Source organism: Poecile atricapillus, chromosome 16 (assembly GCF_030490865.1).
Source record: "Poecile atricapillus isolate bPoeAtr1 chromosome 16, bPoeAtr1.hap1, whole genome shotgun sequence".
Taxonomy (NCBI): domain Eukaryota; kingdom Metazoa; phylum Chordata; class Aves; order Passeriformes; family Paridae; genus Poecile; species Poecile atricapillus.
In genome coordinates this window covers 7,267,143-7,273,319 of record NC_081264.1, presented here as the reverse complement: position 1 = coordinate 7,273,319, position 6,177 = coordinate 7,267,143, and positions in this window count along the sequence as shown.

The following is a 6,177-nucleotide window of genomic DNA, read 5'->3' as shown; positions in this document are numbered from 1 at the left end:
TGTCATACTCTGGTTAAACTGGAAAGACATAAGCCAAATGTAAAATCACACTTAGCTGCTACAGCATTTGTTTACAATGTCTGTGTCAATGATTTATACTCACACAATAAAATATTAAGAGCAACAAACTATAAACCTGGTAGCACAAGAATTCTAACAGGTTTTCCTTGCAGTGTGTCAATTCTGACACTACCCAAGATCCACCAAAAGCACTGCAGATATAATGTGTTGCATTACATAAAATCAAGTACAGAAGCTTAGTTTTATATAACTGTAATATGCATACAGATGGTCTTCAGGACAAGATATCTAATCTAAATTACAGTTTGTACAAAATTTGAAGTATAAGCAAAAGGCAGGAATTTTGCCATTTCTAGTACAGTGTTCTAACCCAATATAATGGAAAACTCCCTCTATTTGTAGCTCTTATTGGTTCTTGCAATATTAAAAACTTTCTGACACTGAAATCAGTTGCAGAGATACTGAATTAATAGATGAAATTCAAGAAAAATAATTCTTTTTCTTCAATTTTAGCTAAATAGTAGGTCAAAACTATTGTTATATTAATTGAAATTCAGTTATTTATGTTGACAGCAACTATGGCATAAGAATAAAATAAGAAAAGTCCACTTTATAAAGATCACCCATGTCAAATAAAATACAATCTATTATTTCTGAACAATACACAAGGATAAACCATGCAGAGAAACTATGCAGCCAAACTATTGTTCTTACAAACCTTGCCTTCTTAATGCATTCCTTTAGCCAAGCAATGGGAAGATAAACCCACTTGCCTAATGAAGCATATAATTTAAATATTTCAGACAAGAATTGACAGAGATGCTGCATAAAATAAATTTAAGAACCATCCATCAAAATACCTTCTAGGATGAAGACCCCAGCACAGTTCACAACTTATTTTTCCTATACAAACTCCAAACTCTCCAGCCCGTGCAATTACTTTAGTCACCGTGCATACCCTGTATTACTTTACTACAACAAACCTTTTCTTTTTCCATGGGAGATTTAATACGAGGCTGCATTTTTTCTCTTTTACAGTGCCTTGCAACATTTCTAAAATCACTAAAATTTCAGATTTTACTAGTGCACCATGCAGTCCTGCACAGTTTTGTAAACAAAATATGCCTAAATTTATGGAGCCGTAAAGGACTGGTGTATTCTGCAGATTGCAGTACCCTATCAAGAGGAAGTTGCAATCAGCCAATGTCAATATTCTCTCATTTAGAAGCAGGATTTTTTAACCATAACGCATTCCAATTAATACAAATAAGCAGGGCTGTTTCCCGCCTCCCCCCCGCAAAGTTGTGTTTAGGGTTTAAGCTATTGGTACGGTAACAGGTCTTCACTTGATAAAAAAAATCTGCTTAGGGTTGGTTTTTTTTTAACATGCTATGAATCACGTTTTGCATTGTGACCTACCTAATGGCACAACAGCGTAACAAGCAAAGTGCATGTTTTAAAAATTCCCCCTTTCACATACACAAACAAATGCCTACATGAAAAAAAAAAAAAAAAAGAAAAAAAGGCAAGAAAGACAGTCTTTACTATTTCATATTCACTAGAAGTGAACATTTTAAGGAGTTTTTCAACTTCTACAAACGTCAGATTTTAACCGTGGACCTCAGTACTGCAGGGAAAGCGCAAATTAAAATACAACCCCTAATTCTGGCTTTTAACTCTGTAATGGGTGTCCTTGTGTGAAAAAATAGGTTAGTTTTGTCTGGTCTTTGCTACAAAGAGACTCATCTCCTATGCATGCCACAAATAACCTGAGCAATGACTTCCCTCCATGACACGAGCTGCCCATCATATTGCAGGATTATTACAATGTTGGTTTGTTTAGGGGTTGCTTGTGTGTGTGGCTTGCGTATGTAATTCAGGCATTCGCAAACATCAACTCCTCGTTGCGCATCTCACAATAAACTGATGAACGCTGTTAAACCTGAACCAGCAACCTTTAGCAAACAAAGAAGTCTAGCCCGGAATCGTGATGCAAAATCACCCCAAAACGTACTATACCCTGCAAGAACCTCACAGAAAATAGCCCGGCAACCTCATTCATTCCCCCCAACCCAGCGATCTGCTCACCATCTCCGTCTTATTTCTCTGTCCTCAGCTTATTTTCCTTGCTCCTACTGGTTTCAAGAAGGCGGCGTACAAAAAAAAGGAAAATGCTAAAAAAATAATTAAAATAAAAAGGGGAAACCCCCCAACTCTTCAATAAAGCGCTCGGCAGCCGCTGGGCAGCATGTCAGCCCCTTGTCTTCCTCTCCCGCTCCCCGCGCAGGAGCCGCTCCCGCCGTGCCCGCCCCGCGGGTGCCCGTCCGTCCCCCGCGCGTTCCCCGGGAGAGCGCCCGGGCTGCACCAGCTCCTCCCGCCTGCTCACCCACCGAGGCAGCCGAGTAGTCGGAGCCGAGCTGATTTTCCCCTCCCACCTCCACATTCCTATTTACAAAGGGTATCCAAGACCGTCTTTATCCAAGGGGGGGGGGGGAGGTGAGGGAAGAAGGAGGGGAGGTGGAAGTACTAATTAACCCTTTTCTTGCGTTTACCTTTTCTACTGTGATTTTTGGAGCACACAGGGGAATTCCCCTTCTCTACAAAGCACATGGGCTCGTTGCCATCGAGCTCGCGGCGTCCCCACTCCCGCACCCCGGCTTGGCGGCTTACGGTGTTCCTGGCGGCCCCAAGGCCGCTCCAGAGAAAAGGTACAAGGACACGGCTGGAAAACGCGCGCCCTCCCCAAACTATTGCTCGGAAAACAACCGGAGCGGCCCACGGGGACACGGGAGTGCACTGCCTGGACAGTGCATGATGCCACTGCCCGCCCACCTCTTTTTTTATTTATTTTTTTTTTCCCAAGCAGGGCACATTCCTCAACACTCGCACCTAAGAGCAGAAGCGCGGGAGGCGTGAGGGGAGGCGTGAGGGGAGGCGTGAGGGACCGCGCGCCGCGCCCGCGCCGCCGCCACGCGCCCGCGCCCGCCTGCGGCCGCACGCAAACCGGCGCGCGCCTCCCGCGCCGCGAATTTTCCCATTGGGCGGCGCCGCTGCCATCGCGCCCGGCAACCGGAGCGCCATTGGTGCGGCCCCGCCCCGCCGCCGCGCGCTGCCGGCCGCGCCGCGCGCCATTGGCCCGAGGGCCTGTCCGTCACAGCGCGGCGGCCCCGCCCCCCGCGGGTGGCGGGCGGGGCCGGAGGAGCGGCCGCAGCCCCGGGCGGGAGCCGGGCCGCGCTGCTTGCCCGGGAGAGCGGGGCGCTGGCGGAGTGCGCTCGGCAGGAGCGGCAGGGAACGTTCTGTCACCCCCCTGCCTGGCTACGCGCCCCTGCCCCGCTGCGCGGCTGGAGGATTGCTGCGCTCGGGAATGAACGCAGCCTTCACAGCTGCTCGCCCGGAGGTTGCGGGCCCAGCTGGTGGCTGAAACGCTGTGGCAGAGGGCCCGTCAGGTGCATTGCAGCCAGGTAATGCTGGCACGCGATCCGCATGGATTTGTCTAACTTGACCTTCTCGGCGTTTGCAGATAGCGCTGCCATCGTCACCTCTCAGCATTGTCTTTGGTAATCTGAATAGCCTGAAGTTCCTACGCCCTTATTTTATTTCGTGGTATCCCCACCATTAATGTTCCTCCTTTTCTGTAATGTTCCTTATTTCCTGTGTTTTTCCTCCCTAACCGTGGGTGGCAGAAATGGTTCAGGGTTCCACTGTCACTTTGCTGTGGACAAAGACTTGTCACTCCCCTGTCTCCCCTAGATATTCTGTATTTTATACAGTAAACGGTTAGAGTAGTCCAGTTTACCACAGTATTACCCTGAGAGGTCACACTGAAATAGTAACAACTAAATTATTTCTGAATGCTAATTATTTCTGCCATGCTAGCCCCATCCCTGCATTCTTTATTTCCAGATGAATTTCCTTGCATTTTATGATAGTGGAAATGCAACTTACTGGACTGGATGCCTTATTGGGCACATCAGATTATTTTGTAACCAGTTGCGAATTATCCACTCATTTATTAAGCTACAAAATTTACTAATAAATATCTTGCATCATCAAGACAAATGATAGAGATATCAAACTAAATCAGAGCAAGAACTGAGCTCTAGAAAACTGTCAGGGTCCCTGATGTCTCCTCTTAAAAGCTGCTTCTTGGACCTCTCAGGGAAAAGATACTTAATCCATCTAAGGTGTACTTTATGCATTCCAAATAAAGTGCAATCCAGCCCTCAAAGAACACTCTTATAAACAAATGTCAGGACAATTTCTCTTTTTGAAACCAACTCAGCACAATTCTACAAGCCTTTCATTAAGCTTCTGCTTGCATTTTAGCTTTCTCCCACAAAGGTTCTGCCCTGATAATACCACTCTCTTAAACTGGATACAGGATCAGCCTGCTTGGAATCAGTCTATTCAAGTTTGACAAACATAGGAGCTATACACTGATTCCCAAGGACAGGGTCTAGAAGGGGCAACAATAACCAAGCTGGTTTAGGCAGAACAAAAGGTAGATGCAAGAATAAAAGAAAGAGTCAGAATGGCCACCAAATCAGTATTCACAAATTCTTGCAGTGGACTCATTTTGTGCAGCCTCCTGAAAGGCTTTTTAAATTATTCTGAACTTATTCTTACTTCTCATATGTATTAAAAATAGCAAAAAAAATCAGTAAAAAACACCATTAAGTTTTAAGCCTATGGATACTTTTTTCTTCCCATGGACATGACTGCTGAAGGTATGCAGATTATCACCAAAGTATTTTAAATGGGTATCAAGCACACAAGCTAAATAATCTTTGGTCACAGTGATGAGTCAATACTTTGAGACTCAGAGTGCCAAAAACCAATACATTACATTTAATGTGCATGCATTTTACTAATTTCAGTGGAACAGAGATTTGTATAATTTATCTATTTAGTCATCAGATAACTGCTTTAAATAACAACTCTGTACCTGAAAGCATAAATACATTCTAGGTTTATATGTCTCAAGGTAATAACTGCAATATATTACTGTGTTTCAGAAGCCGTAGTACAAAGAATGATGATCATACACTCACCCAGTAATTTTCATCATTATATCTCAAGAGACCTTCCAAAGGTCAATGTGATCATCCCATTGTTGATGATGGAGAAGGAAAGCATTGAGATGAACTTGCTCAATGTCATATGCCAGAGCAGTGCTAAAGCTGACAATTGACTTCAGGTTTTCTGTATCCAGGATGAAATGTTTTGCCCCGCAAGCCACCTAAACACATCCATATACCCCTGGGAATTCTTTTACTCTTTCATATCATATGTGTATTGTGTTTATCAGTGTTAGGACCTGGAAGAGCACTCCACGCTTTTATAGTGTTTCCTTACAGGCTTTTAAACATTAAAAACATTTTCTAATTTCCAGGCTCCACTGAAACCCTCTATTGCCCCCCATAAAAAAAAAGTCAGAAATTAAGTTTGAGATTTTGTTTTAAAAATTAAGTATTAATATTTCAGTAGGACAAAAAGGTGACACAGATCCAATCCCAACCCAAATCTGCAGATTTTGGTAAAATTACTATATGTTTGGTTATGAGTTCTGATCATGCTGTGCTAATAACTGAAAGCAAATTGATATCACTTGTGTTTTCCTCAGTCCGCAGGAAAGCTGTTCTGGCTGGAATTCATCCAATTGCAAGCTCAGGGCTCAGTGACTTTGGGGCCTTCCTGGAAGCAGTCTCTGCTGAAGGCAGTCAGGGGAACAGCATCACACACAGGGGCCTTTTTTTGAGGGGTCTGGAGCTACATCCAAACCCACTAAGATTGCCAACAGCCTTGTATCTGTCCTCAGAAGCATAAGCTCTGTGAAGCTCAGATCAGGCATGTAACGTTACTATTTCACACCCTCACAGAATCACAGCACCAGCAAGGTGAGAAGAGACCTTTAAGATCATGAAGTCCAACCTCATTATCACTGTAACCTCTATAAACCACTAAACCACTTTGCCAGATCTTACACACCCCCAAGGATGGCAGCTCTGCCTGGGCAATCTGTTCCAATTCCTGACCACCCTAACAGTGGAAATAAAATTTCTACTACCCGAATTTCTCATCTCAGCTTGCAACCAGATACGCTGTCAGCAGGCTGAGGAAGCCAAGAAGCAGCTCATGCACTCTGAGGTGACTCCC